The 15000-nt window shown below is 36.6% G+C and overlaps 2 protein-coding genes and 2 long non-coding RNA genes across 9 annotated transcripts in view; 3 read left to right on the top strand and 1 right to left on the bottom strand.

The window, feature by feature from the left end:
* The window catches only part of LOC137976055 (uncharacterized), a 4966-nt gene extending 4046 nt beyond the window's left edge, over positions 1-920 (top strand). Inside the window, exon 2 of the mRNA XM_068823319.1 lies at positions 1-920. This exon is cut by the window's left edge and continues 326 nt beyond it. The gene's annotated coding sequence lies outside the window, so the exon portion shown is untranslated.
* A 1039-nt stretch (positions 921-1959) lies between these two features.
* Positions 1960-3339, top strand: LOC137975745 (uncharacterized). Its single transcript, XR_011117617.1, has 2 exons — positions 1960-2170; positions 2770-3339. It is a non-coding gene; the product is annotated as an uncharacterized lncRNA (long non-coding RNA).
* A 4423-nt stretch (positions 3340-7762) lies between these two features.
* On the bottom strand, positions 7763-10425 carry LOC137975589 (uncharacterized). The gene is made up of 3 exons (XR_011117603.1): positions 10285-10425; positions 9554-9626; positions 7763-8906 (listed from the first exon to the last, which is right to left on the bottom strand). It is a non-coding gene; the product is annotated as an uncharacterized lncRNA (long non-coding RNA).
* A 251-nt stretch (positions 10426-10676) lies between these two features.
* Positions 10677-15000, top strand: part of LOC137975585 (BRCA1-associated protein-like) — a 125507-nt gene continuing 121183 nt past the window's right edge. For 5 of the 6 annotated variants that reach the window (XR_011117602.1, XM_068822701.1, XM_068822704.1 and 2 more), the window contains exons 1-2: positions 10677-10814; positions 11651-15000. The exon at positions 11651-15000 is cut by the window's right edge and continues 2058 nt beyond it. The gene's annotated coding sequence lies outside the window, so the exon portion shown is untranslated. The remainder of the gene's footprint in view (positions 10815-11650) is intronic. The other variant, XM_068822700.1, reaches the window with a different exon arrangement.

Here is a 15000-nt window from a genome sequence, read left to right as displayed (position 1 = left end):
TAAATGTTGTTCTTATAAAAAAAAATGGGGACAACATATTCACGCAAAAACATCACAAATGCATGTTGTTTGCACCTGCACGCAAACTTTGCGAATGCTTTTGATCTGATGAGTTGCCAACCCAGTAATGCTTCAGATACATGTAGTGACGTCGAAACCCAGAACACCTTCAAACACATTCAATGGCAAGTTGTCAGAAAAAATTAAAATTAAAAACAAACATCTTCTTGAGCATTGGGACCCACATGGAATAGCCCTTGCATATGTGTATTATACTGATGACTGGATTCCAGCTACTTAATATACAATCATCTTTTTAGGATAATACCACCGAGGCCAGTCGGCAGATAATGCTAGAGTGAACTTCTTGCTATACAGCTGAAAATATTAATTTTGTGGAATGCCCCTTTCAGGGATGTTTCCTAGTTGTCTATGCTCTAAAGATTTTGTTCAAACCCATCAAGTACAATGTAGCATGCATGTGTGAAATGTCTCAAGTTTAGATCAGTTTTGCAATATGCACTGTGTTGTCTGAACTGATCCTTGTCTAATTTTTGTAGTTTCTTGTCAATTGTTAAATATGGAAAAAAGGATTTACTTTCTGAAAGAAAAATAACATTAATGACGTCTCTTGATCAGGTTAGGATCTGATGAATTTTTATTTTAAAAGGCAAGCAAATCAAGGGGCAAATTAATTTTCTCTGAGCTGTTTAATGTCAGTAAGTGGGCTTTCCAGGATGAAGCACTTTTTTGCCTGCTCTCTGTGTATCATGCAGTGTATAATCTTTTCACCGATTTATCTCAGTTTCTGTTGGGGCTCGCTTTCATCGCTCTTCTATAAATTTAACAAAAAATGCTGTGTAAAGAGCGAAAGATGTATTTTGCTTTCATGATAATTATAAATTCGTATTAAAATTTGGAGAAACGTGGAGCTCAATTTGCCTGAGTTCTTGCATCTTTGCATACTCCATTTTAATATCGCTTTGAGCATGCTTGCCAAAATATCTTTTGTAAGCGTGTCACCATTCACCACCCGGTCTATAATTCACCAGTTGTCTTCCTTTATTGTTTAGAGTATTATAGAGAGTATCTGGAACGTCATAAGCTTTTTCAATGTTTCTTTACCGACACAGACAAAGAGGCATTGTCCTATATCGCAACCACTCGACGAACTAGTCTCCACCGATAAGTTCGAAGCTCTCACCAATTCCACCGGCCGAACATCGCCAAAACAGGGTTTAAGGGAATTTTTGGTCCTCCCAGAAAACCAACAACTTGCAAAAACCGTTCGAGAAACTTGCGACAAAAGCCAACACTGTCAAAAAAGTAAGCATTGCAGCGCTCGTTACCTCCATTCACCGTATAGTCACACGAAAGGTGCATTTACCGCGCGAAAACAATTTTTACACAATTTGTACACCACTTCAATTTTTGGAAAAACATCAAAACTCGTCAAAAATTGTGACAAAATCCTTATCTTTCAAACAGCGACCTTATTTTTTTGATTTAATCAACGGCTGTCATTTTCCGGCGAACAAATAGTCTTTTTGAATGAGCGCGTATGAGCGCGCCCTTGAGCCTGCGTTTCGTGCCGCGGATCAGTGACTTGCGCAGTCGTTTTTCAGCTCTGTCGCCATGGACAGCTGTTTCGGCCTTTTGGGCCTTTTGAACAGTTTTGCTGTTCCCAACCCAGCCTACCACATGTTTGGCATGTGAGGCTGCCGCTTAAAGGGGTGCTAAACACACCCGCCTGGTATGTTAGCTACGCCATGCTAACGAGGCCCAAAAGGCCAAAACAGCTGTCCATGGCTGCTAATTGACCGGGTGAAATGGTTGTGCTCATGCGTGATGTGTTGACCACACCGGGGATTTCACTGGCGAAAAATGTCTGCGCATGAGTCGCGCGATATGTCACGTGATGCGTTTCCGGGACTATCATTGGCTCTCGTGAAAATGAACAGAAAAATGGCTGCGGTTTGAGTATCGGTAGCTTGTTGGTTTCCGTTCTTTTTAGAGCGATCAAGGCTAGTTTTAACGCCAGTTTCAAGTGGAATGTATTCTTAGAGAACGTACTTGTTGTGTAAAACGTTTGAAAGTTCAATCCAACCAGCATCCTCGGAAAGTTTGCTCCTGGAAAATTTTATTTCGTGGGATAAGAGCTGCGAAACAGGTGAGTTTTTTACGCAATTTTTAATGTGGAAAGTTTGTTGCCACCGGGTACAAAAAGTTACTGTAATGTGCAGAAAGGAGGATTCCCAAGGTTTCCGTTCATGTGTCAATTGGCTTGTACCAGGTGGCAAGGAAATGGCAATATTGTCCAACGTGAAGGTTATTTTTTTCTGCGTTACACCTTACGATCGGCACCTCTACATTAATGATCAATGATTCGATCAGATGTGAATTTGATTTTGAATGTGATTGTGTCATTGGGAACGTAACCCTAGCTAGTATCAAATATTTTAAATAGCTGCTTTTAAGGTCATTTACCCTTTTCTGGTGAAGGTCTAAGTTATTATACTTTTTAGCAGTCACAACTCAACGATCCTTGCGTTCAAGTAGTTTCCAAGTGATGGTCGGATTTGCAATTGATTCGAGTTTAAAATCAAAATCAAAATCCATGTTAGTTAAAATAATGTTTGGAAGAACAGAATTGTAGGTACAGATGTATATAGATATCTATAGATTCAGGTTCGTGACTGTTTTTGAATTTCTTTTTTTTTTTTAGACTATTGTTTTCCGGAAGCATTAATGATGTAATTTTGGTTTTAGGGGACTGTCATGTGTTGTTGGATCAAGGAAATTCTGTTTTGAGTCAAGTATGGTTGACAGTGGATAGTTGTTCCTGAAAAGGCTGAAAGGAAGCTTTATTGCCTTGGACTTTTTTTGGTTACACCCCGCATGTTTGGTTTTTTCTTAGATGGCAAAATTTATTAATATATTATGTGATTTGGAGCTGCAGCTAGAAACAGTGTCTCATGCATAAGGTCTCATTGGGTTTGATGGTAGTAAAATAATTTTGGTAAAAAATATGTTTAGAGTTTTTATCATAACTTCTCATCTTGGTCCTGCTGGACTTCAAACATGCTCTACCATTTTGCACAAGGAACTTGTCAATCAACCATTACCTTTTGGTGTATTTGCAATATGATCTTTTGGATAGCAATTGATTTATTTTTCTTATTTCTTACGTGTAGATATCCTATGTCTGTCACATACTGTAGTTAGTTTTAAGCTTTTATGTCCTGTAGTGTATCTTTATTATAGTTAGCACATGACCCCACAAGCATGTGTTATTGCTTTAATATTGATTGTGTTTGAATAAAGGATATTGTTGTCTTGTCTTGTAGATAATGCAAAACAGCCTCAGTTGTATTTGCATTATTTCTGAATGTTACTTTTTTGAAGGGCAAACCATTAAAAAGTGCACAAAGTTTGCAGGAGTTCAGGAAAAATATTCAAAATATTCATTGATTTGAAGTTCCTGAAGCAGGTAAATCTTGAAGAGTTCATGCAACCATATTTGGAATATATGGCATTTCTATTTGGGAATGTTCAAGTCCACAGAATTCATTTTCTTTATATTGAGAAGTACTGTAAGACTGTTGACTCCATGGGGTTCCCCATTGACGAGTAAAATCGTCTGGTGTTAGACAGAGCAAAATACTCTGGCTTTAGACAGAGTAAAATACCAAGTATGGCCGGTTTAGGGGTGAAAGGGTTAATTAATTAAATTTCATCATTACTTTGACTTTTTCTTCATTTGAACGAAAACAAAGTGTTTAATCATTACCTCCACCATTGCTATACAACTGCATTGGCTTTTTGAACAAAGTATCAAAGTTGAAGCTGGTGGCTCAAGGAGAAAACTTTGCAAAAGTTAGGTTAAAAATACTTTTATGGTATTTGAGTATTATTGAAGAACAGATTTGCATAATATCATTAAAGTCATTAAATCAATGAGAATCCAAACATGAGGATGCAGTTTGCTCAGGAGGGGTCCTTAAAGGTAACAGAATCTTGTTTTGTGGATGTAGGCTAAAGAAATCTGACCCCTTAGAGGAACCAGTTCTAAATTGACAAATGACTGGCATTTTATAATTCATAAGTAAAAGTTATTTGCTCTCTTACCAAATTGTTCTACAGTTCCATTCATTTTTCAGATTGATAGCCTTAAATGACTGCAGCAACTCTGCCAGCTGTTTGGTCTCAGTATCATAAGCAGTACAAAACCACAAAATTTTCTCCAAAAAGGAACAGCAAGAACCCCTGTCATTTTTGCAAGGGAATCCCCCTTGGGGTAGTTTGTTCACTTCACACCCATTGTTTAACACCATCCAGGGACTAAACCAAGGATGGAAATTGATTACAGCTTAAATAAATTGGACCCCTTTTTTTAATTTCTGACACTTACTGCATTCAACTTTAATTTATTCATCCTTTGAAATGGTAGGAATGATTGCTATTATTTACAGCAATTGCTAAAAATTCATTGCATCTAATGTTGAAATACATTGTATTTTTACATATGATTTATGAGTCAATGAGTCATGAGTCAATGAGTTAGTGCAGTTACCCTAACCCATAAAATGAAAGCTAAAATTTAACCTAACCCTGCTTAGGCCTGATCACTGAAACAAGGGCTTAGGCTTAATCAATAAATTATCTCTAATATATAATATTGACTGTGTGTCTCATTGACTAATTGACTCATAAATAATGGGACCTCTTTACATATGGAAAGGTAACAGGAGTTATTTCTGTGAAGTCTTATCCAGAAAACTGCAACATGGGATTATGCACCTTTCAAATGTAGCTTTGTATGCTTTTGCTCAATGTCTTTGAACAATTATTACAGAAAATTATACAAAGTTATGGTTTTTTTTAAAGTTAAATCTAATGCAAGGGGATTAAAATTATTGAAGCAGTTGTGTTGCAACCAGAGTCCGCAAAGAGAGGTTAAATAATAATTTGTTGTCCTGGAAGTACTTAGTAGGCCAGCATGAAATTTGTGAAATGTTTTGCAGGGTGGCACTGAATCACCCTCAACAAGTTTTCTAAACTTTGAAGATACCTAATTTTATATCCTCCTGCTGTTTTATTGCTAGAAGATAAAATCAATTCCTGATTAAGTATTTTTGTTGTCAATGTGGTGAAAGTGCCTTATTAGCAGTTAAGTAATATTTTGTTACAGTAAAATTCTCCCTGCTAGTAAGCTGGATTTCTGAATCAAATTCTCAACTTAGAATGTTGTTGTTTTGGCTATTCAGAGTTAACCTAATCTGTGTTTATTTCTATAATTTGGAGGGAAGCAAACAATTTGCATTTTGCTTGGAACAATAACAATATATAATTGCAACTAAAAGGTTTCCTTTCTAGTGTACCCAATATAACCCAATATGAGGTGCTATGACATGGTTATTATTACTGCTAAATTCCCTTTAAAATTTTTTTTTTGAAGGACTGAAATACATTTCTAAATTTTCCCCTCGGTCTTAATAAATTTTCCTCTATGGAACACTTGAATGACAATTTTAACAACTTAATTTTGAAAAAAAAAAAGCGAAAATCTTAACATTTTCTGTTAGATGCGGGGCCCCGCGGAAACATCGTGTAACTATTTAGTTGGAAGAGAAACCACTTGGAAATTTAGTGGTATCTTTTTTGTTCCACTTTTTGAAAGATAAACGCATGAATTGAAATCAAGATGGTAGTCCATTAGCTGGTAAGCTCCACAAACGAATTTCCTCTCGAACACTGTCACAGCAACCGAGACTCGCGTTGGCCTTGAAATTTTTAAAGAAATTTCCCTCGTAGCACTGTTGGCTCAAAAGAGAATCTCGCTGGCATAAAAACGCACTATGCAGTCAAACATTCGTCCGTTTTACGGCCTGAAAAAAAGTCTTTTTACTGTCGTCGGAGATCTAATAAACACTGAATGGCAGCCATGTTTAAATTGAGGTATTGAAGTCACATGACAAGGCCTCGACCAATCAGACATTTTTCGCCAGTGAAACCGGGTTGGTGTTAGCGTGTGTCACCTTGCTTTTATTGCTATAACATTGATGTCCAATATCAAAGATGTACGCTGTAAACTAGTTAGTGTCAAATGGAGTATTGCCTACTGGATGAGCTCTAAACTTGAGCCCGTGATATGGTTACGTGTACTGGTCACATTGGCATACATGAATGGGCGGACGGACATTCATGACGTCATGGCTATAAAACCAAAGTTTCTCACATCGATGGGTTACGATATTTTCTTAACTATGGTGCTCCGCGCGCGCGCGCCTTTGGCGCGCGCGGAGCTCCGCTATAAACAAAATAACTGAACTGAAAACAGAAAAAAAAAAACGAAACAAAGATGTTTACAGCCCCAATTACTGAAACGGAGGAGATTGAAGTTTATTAGTTGGAACCCAAGTCATTTCTACTCATAGAAAGACATCGGAGCGGTGTCCCCCTATAGCTGTTAAAGGCACCCCGAGATGTTAGCCCATACAGGAGCTCATTAAGAGGAGCCTCTATCTCCCATACTTGGCCTCGGAGTCAACCCTTTCCCGAGTAGATTTATTTATAGAACACCTCCCTTGGGAGATTCAGCACGCTCACTGTTGTAAAAGCCAATCTCCCTTGGGACATTCAGCACGCCCACTGTTGTAAAAGCCAATCAAAACAGAGCTAGGGAATTATGATACTTTTCGCGGGAAAAACCTGTTCCTAAAAATAAATTTACTCGGGAAAGGGTTGACTCAAGGAATTAGAGGAGATAGAGGCTCCTCTTGTTGAGCTCCTGGCCCATACTATTGCTGAATTCTTTGCCCACATCCTTGCATACGGCGAAAGCTACTGAAATTTAAACTGACCAATCAGAATTCAGCGAGCGGGAAAAACTGTGCTATCCTTGTGATCCAACGTCACGCCAATTGTTTACAATCGGTGGACATTCGCTCGCCTTCTCTTGTGACTCTCTTGACCGTTGCTTCTTTGAACTCAGCGAGACAGAAATGACGCATTGTTCTGACAATCAATTTGCCATTCCACTTTATCCAGTTTATGACATGGGCTAGCATGTGATTAACAACCAGGATCGCTTTTTGAACTTTATTCTGTAGAAGAAGAAGACGTTGCACAGGAAACACAGGAAATTAGGGTATTGAATAACCAGTTATGATTCTTGTGATCATTTTATGTGCTTTTGGAATCATATTGTCGATTTGCTCAGGCTTCATCATGTCATCATATGATTCTGTCAGGCACACGAATCATAACCCTGATGTTTTAAGGCTTGAAAGAACCGTTTGTAGAATCATAACCCAAAATTTTGATTTGAAGGAATCATTGTTATGATGCCCTGAAGCTACTTAGCATCATCTGAGGAATCATAACCCATCACTCTTTGTGCAAAAATCATATTACTTGTTTTCCGATGTACAGGAAATCATTTGTGGAATCATAACTTTGATTATGTCAGTGAAGGAAATTGTACTTTCAGTGCCATTCAGCAAAATAATGGTTCAGATCGCCCACAAAGTGAAGCTGCTGTTAATTTTCTTTTTGCAAAAAAAAAACCTGTCAAATTGTACTCAAAGTTTGCTTTTTCTTTCAGTTCTATTTGTTCAGAGCTACGCTTGTCACGTAAAAGTAATCCTTGCACAGTGCTAAGGAACTTTTAGCAGACCCACATGTTCTTAGATAATTGAATCTGGACTTATAAAAGTGTTGAGGAAACAATAATTCAAGATCATTAAAAACAACAACACAGTTTTGCTAAACAAATGGTAGCCCTTTATTTATATTACTCATGTAACTCTTTAATATCACGGGATACTTATATAACTTGTATGAGACAGACTTCTCACATTTCCATAACATTTTTGTTTGCCTTTCATGATTAAAACATCTAATGTACCACAAAAAATATCCAATGTACACAAAGATGTATTGCTGATGTTTAATAAGTAATTGTTTATGACTCATTAAACATCAGCAATATGTGTTCATGTAAACTGGGTATTTTTTTGTCAATATTTGCATCAGATGTGTACAATTCACTATCAGACTGCATTTGTAGATCAGTTAAAATAAATCAGCACAAGATTGTCTGAAATCCATTACAGAGGAAGAGTCCAGTTAACATTGTTAATATTTTCTATCCAATAGTTCGGCAGTTTTTGCGCAAGGAACAAACAAATTCTTCAAATTTTAGTTCATTAATACTTATTGGATTCAAGCTTTCATTTCTTAGAAACATGTATCCTGAAATTATCATGATTGCCAAACGGAATGTATTCACATTTCCCATCGTCAAACTTTTATGTGGCATATGTATCAAAATCAGGTGATTAGTTTATGGAATCATAATGCATGGTTGCTGATAGAGACAAGAAGTAAACAATAAAAAAAAGATAATAATATTATTATCTCACATACATTGTATGATCAATTTCCAAATTATTACATCCTGCAAAATGTTGAAGGCATTGAAATGATTAAAATTCTTTAGGATAATCACAAAATGCTGCATGAAATTTTAAACTAATCAGCGCGCTTCTCTTTAAAGGCCCACCTTCAACCAACGGGCATTGCATACTGCAGAACAATTTTCTTAAATGAAAATCCCATCTGAAGCTGAAAATTCATCCAATTAGAAGGCTACGATAAGTGATTCAAATTTTCACAACAAAACAAACTGTCAAAAAGCCTGTCGGTGAAGGTGGGCACTACGAGACTTGCAGGTATCATTAATTTATCTTTTGTTCAACTCCAAATCTTTCTTTGCATCTTCACCATATGAGTCTGGCACCTGCCAAATTTCATATCTGCCCACCATCAGTGTCTCGGACCTAATTACATTGATTTTCTCCTTTGTTAGCTCCTGCTCTGTTACTCTCCATCCTTCTCCTCCTCTGCAGCAAAATTAACAAGAAAAAGTTGTTACCTGCAATTATTGTTTCCCTGTGAAAATAAGATGCACAATAACTTTATCTATCTACCCCATTGGATATGTATAGAGGATATTACATAGCCGAAATCTTGTTTTACTCATTTTCAAAATGATGAAAAAGTGCTTACCAACCGCTAAGACACGCATGTTGTGTAACATGAAATGAGATATGAAAGTTACGAATAACAAATAATGATAAATGTAAAATTTTGCAATAAAAATATTAATGTAGTAGAGAAGAATTACATTAAAGCACAAAAGTATCTTGCAATGAAGAGGAAGCTCGTGTTTTATCAGCTAATAGTGTTCGTTAACATGACGACTCCTATATTCTCACATGTGAAAGATAAAAATGATATATTCACTGCATGCGGTGAAGACATGATTTTTTAGTTAAAGGAGAAATCTTGGTATTTCATCAGTATCTATATAATAATCAGCCCTTAATATTCACGAGATAGTGTGATGTCTGCAGTGGTTTCATAAGAGGAGCTGGTTACTGCCGACATACCAGCACCTGTGTTGTCACAAATTTGCCTCTCACTGATGGCTACTCTGCCTTGATGTTTACTCAAACCCTTATAAATGACATGAGTGACCACCACTTACTTAGACTAGTGTCCAGGCACCAGTACTTCAAAAGTTATTGAAATCCCTGTATCTGCCATCAAATAACTCAGCTCTGATCAAAAAAATATACACGGCATCAGACCAAGGCACTGACAATGAAGTGGGATGAAAACTTATAATGATAAATTGTGTCCTTCAGATTGGAGTATGAGAATGACTGCAAGTATTAGTTTTCTGTACTAGGCTTGGGCATTAGGTTTAAAGAACAAAAATTTTCAATATGCACTTGCTTAGAACTGAGAACTCATACTCAGAGTCATCCTTGTACTCCAATCTGAAGGTCACTATTAATTACAAACTCCGGAATAGTCATAATTACATCAAAATAATAAAAAGGGTGCATCATCACTATCATTTTTCATCTATACAGCGTTTTCACTCACGTGACCATTTCTTTGTAACCCCAGTTGCAATAATTCAAATAATAATTATTTTAAAGTCATTTATTACCCTCAACACAAACGTTCCTATGACCAAAAAAATAGCTATTCCTCTAAAATTTTCGAAATGCACTTGCTTCACTCAATCCGATCAATAGATTTCTCTCCATGACAAAAATATAGCTCAAGAAACGTGGTCAAAGAGAGTGTACACTCCGCTCTGCAAGTAAACGACATATCCTCACTTTAACATAGCTAAATTAATGAACATCAATTAGCTTAATTACTTACGTGATTCTTCTTTACTGTTTGCTCGATAAAACAGCTCACCTGCGGCAATTCTTGATGCCGGATTATTCAACAAGACTTGAAACAGTTCCCCTGGATTTTCGACGTCCATACTCAAACTCCCGTTAGCGAAAAATTCGTAAAAATCATTCTTGAAAAACCAAGAGAGAAGGCGGTGCAGCCATTTATAATACTGCAAATTGTGTCAAATCAACACTGTCACGCAATTTTTGGCTTGCGATTTTCCTGTCGTGGATCTTGTGCACGTCATTAATTTGAGATGATTTTCATAGTGATAGGGTGTCGATAATGCGAAAATTGACACGGTTTCGTCTCGACTAACATATTTGGAGAACTGGCCGAAAGTATTAAAAGCTCCGACACCGGTCATCGGCAGAGCTTAATTTGCCCCAGTTGTCACGGTTGTTTGCGTTCACGAAGAACACAAACTTTTGATCCGTTCAGGATGGCCAGGATGTAACCAGCCAGCAAGGTGAAAAGAAAGCAAGCAAGCAAGGTTCAGCATCTCAGCAAGGTGAAATTTTCGGATTCACACAAACCGGTTTTCGGAGGTGAGTTCTTCGATCTTGTCGTGCGTTTATCGGCTCCAGTTCCCTCTTAACTTATGTTGCACTGTCACATCTCGCGCATCCACATAACCAAAAAAGGAGTTTTTCTCTGAGCTGATTTAATTCAAAATCATATTAACCTCATGTACTCTTCACCTTTGGATGTTGCGTGGGACGGATAAAATTCTAGAGCTCCTGTTCATACGTTACGAAAATATGATAATACGGCTGGAACGGAACTGTGGAATGGGGAATTGAATGGATCATGAATTAATTTAATTAAAATATTTCACAAAAACAATGTTGATATTTTGTAACAAATCATATCACAACAGAAAGGATCTAAATTCAAAAGATGCTGTTTTTTATTATTAAGCAACTTTGTCTTGATTGTGTCATTCTCTTCACATACACATGTAGATGTAGAAGTATTTTGTATTCTTTATTTAGCATTTATGTGCAATGATCTGGCAAAAATTAATAATGACACAAACACCGTGACATGATGTTGGTACCAATCAATTGACACACAGGTGAAGGAGGAATCACTGCTTTGAAAGGTACCTTGCCCAACTGTCAGTTCTTATACAGTATATTATAATTAGAGATCCATCTCCATCCCTGGTGCTGTTCAAAGGTATTTAATTGCTGCTCCTGGGAACGAGGTTATTAAAAAAACCAAATTGGTTAATTTACTGGTATTATATAAAGGTGAATTTCAATCTGAGTTTATTTATACATGTATGTAATTGAAATGTCTGAAAACCACTACAGAAGAATCAAAACTATAAAAGTCAGCAATTATACAAACAAATTTCATTTGATTCACATCATTTCAGGTTCTTTAGATATATCAGAGGGTAAAAGTGATCAATCGGAAAAGACTACAGAATCCAGAAATGAGAAGGAAAGTGAACCAGAGGAAGGCAATCCAGGGATAGGATGACATTAATGAGTGACAAAAACAACTTGAATAACGAGAGTGATGGGCAGGAGAACGAAAAGGATGAAGAGGAGAAATCACCTGACTAATTTATTCACTGGATTTCACTGTTCTCCACATAAGGCTTCAATGTTATTATAACATTTATCCAACACTTTGTTTACTGCAGTATTGTTAAACCTTATCTACTTAGCTTTTTGTGCTTCATCATTCACTTTATTTTGTTTTTTCCAAAAACAATAAGTGAATTTGAATTAATTACAGACTCAAAGGTACTTACATGTAACAAGACAAAAATCGTTGCTGTCTGTCCCAATCCAAAGTGTGTATAATGCTTACATAGTTGTATTGGTGAAATCAGTTGTGAGATGAATGGGAAGCAAAGGGCACAAATATGAAAAAAGAAAATTTAAGGCAAAAGGTGCAACACAGAATTATCTGATTGAAGCTTTATTCCTTAATCATTGCCTAGCTAACCGTTGTGCAGAAAGGCCACAGCAATGTTCAGTTTATCTCAGAAAACAGGCAGAAACGTTTTTCTAATTGGATTGATTGTATTTACAAAATGGCTCCATTCAAAGATTCTTGAACATAAGGAAAATATTATTGGAAAACCATTCAAGAGTGGAAAGAGAAGATTTCCCAGAATAAATAGCCCAGCGATGGAGAGTTCAGATGGATGAAACAAAGACCAAAACTAGCATTCTTTTCTCCCATGTTATTATAATAATAATATTATCGTTGATGCAAGTTTTCTGTGGTCTGTACTCTTACAGACCATAGAATAGTGCCATAAAATTTTGGCTCGTAGTTCCACTTGAATCTTGAATATTTCAAGATGTCACTAAATGCTTCATAACAGTGCAGACCACAGAAAACTGACGTTGATTTGATTTAATTACGTGTAACTTCCGAGTGGTGCTTTGATAATGAAACTCAAATTATTTCAGTTGTGTCTAACAATGATAGTTACATGTATTAAAGGTTACAACAAATCATTTGATTCTGCATAATATAATCTGAAAGCACAACAACTTACGAAAGGAAAAGAGCCCTGCCTGGTCACTATACACTTAATATGCAATGGCGTCTTGAAGGAAACAGTGTTATTTTCCCTCTAGTTCTAATATTTGACAAAATGCTAATCAATAGGACCTGAAGTAATAGAACATTGACATCAAGAGTGGGGCTATGAAAAATTCATAATACAACTTTGCGAAAGGCCCCGCACTTATATACTCACCACAACACACTCTTACATACCCAAGAAACAAAAACATTATGTGCACACTTGGCAATATTGTACATTTCAGTGAAGTTTCATACAATTCACCATAATTGTTAAGGCTCTCTTATCATAAAGTGAAAAACCATGCATGCATACTGTAGTGTATTGCAGACCTATGTTACCCAGAGAGCAATGCATTATGAGTGTGATTGTCTGGACGTAAATAAAAACCACGAGTTGTGTTTGACATGGTGTTTTATCTAGTTAATCTCTGTTTTAATAATCGGGACTCAATCGCTACACATGCAGCGATGTCTTCAAGCAAATTAATAAATCAAGATTATTCAACATGCAAATACAGTATCAATAACAGACAAGAGCTGACTTAACAAAAGAATGCTCTCAGACACATCACATACTGCCAGTCGTTTTCTTAACTAAGATCATGGAAACCACACTTTTTTCTCCTTGATGTATCACTTTGTCACAAGTAATTTATACTTTAAACATGATTCCATTTTTAAAATGCACAGTAATTATTGATTCCATGAACAATTTCATGAAAGCAACGAATCCGAGGTTATGATTCCACCAATGATTTTTCGCACGACTGGAATCATACCATGTGATTCAGGTGAATCGTATTTGATTCCAGTGCCAATTTTCCAAGTGTGGATAAATCATCATGTGATTAGTGTTATGATTCTCAAGCCTTGAAAAATCATAAGCAACAATTCTGGTGCCCTGTTAAATCACCTTGTGAATTTAACAACATAATTCCAAAAGTAAATTTCCTGTGTTGCTGAGTGAACATTTTTACGACGAAATCCCTTGGTTTGTTCAGCACTTTGATGTCCGATAACTGAGCCGCTCTAACGAGTGTTGGGTCAATCACATTTGGTCGTCTGACCTTTTGAAGTTCTTTCAGCTCTTGTTTGTGTGTGTCCATCATGATCGAACTTCAGGTGAATAGCGAGGGGAACAATTTTTCGTTCATCTGCTGTGCCAAACGTCAAACAATCCTGTTGGGTGTTCCACGTGCTTGGCAAGTTTTGCACGACCATCGTCTATCAGATCTGGAGTGGAGTTTTCTTTCAGTGATTACAACTTGCGATCTTTCTACAAACATCCACGTAGCATGCAGCACTTTAAATTTTAGTGACTCGAGGATCCTGTTTTGCTGTTTCAAAGGGAGTCGTGCATCCTTGAGCAGTTAATTTGTTTGTTCTTCAGTGCTTGTATTTTTTCGTTTGTTCCTGGTGGCGCAAAGTAAATTTGATGATTTGAAAGGACTTGAATCCTTAATTGAATTAGCGATTTTTTTTATTAAGGAACCAACAAGTGAATGGTACACAAAATTAGGAGAAACTGTTGGTTGAATGGACAATAATTGTAGCCATAATTATCTACCCAGTTTAAGTACTAAGCTGAACAAGTTGTTTGGCTCCACAAGTTTCAGTTTCAGGCCAGGTACCCGAATTCACCCAGGTACTGGTACACTTACTACCATTGTTCTTTGGAAATTGAATAGCTCCTTGATCACCTGGTTGCTTGAGAAGAAACTTGATGTGTTTGTTCTCTACATTGGTGAATGCAGCCAACTGTCCATTGTGGATAAACTCCAGACCAACTCTTCTTTTAATTTATTCTTTGTTCTTTGCAGGGCATCAACAATGGTTTCCCTTGTAAAATATTAGTTTAAAGGGTTTGTTAAAGCTGTTTCCCATTTCATAGGGCACTGTGGTTGCCAGATTCACTTTCAAACTTATCATGGAAACGTAAATCAATACCAGTGAAAAGTCAGTCCCTTGAATTGTTGATAGAAAATTAATTTAAATGCATATTGAAACCTTTAGTTGAGGAATTTTTTTTTTCATTCCAACTTTGTGAATCTAACATACATTACTGCAGTTTGTTTATTGCTTGGTCATTCAATGCCTTGATCACATCAAATTATTTAATTTTTAGGTATTGTCTCCATAGAGACACTATCTTTATCTAAAAACTTAACTGGTTGC

Source organism: Montipora foliosa, chromosome 11 (assembly GCF_036669935.1).
Source record: "Montipora foliosa isolate CH-2021 chromosome 11, ASM3666993v2, whole genome shotgun sequence".
In the NCBI taxonomy this organism is placed as follows: domain Eukaryota; kingdom Metazoa; phylum Cnidaria; class Anthozoa; order Scleractinia; family Acroporidae; genus Montipora; species Montipora foliosa.
The sequence above is the reverse complement of the archived record's forward strand: the minus strand, read 5'-3'. Positions and strand labels throughout refer to the sequence as shown.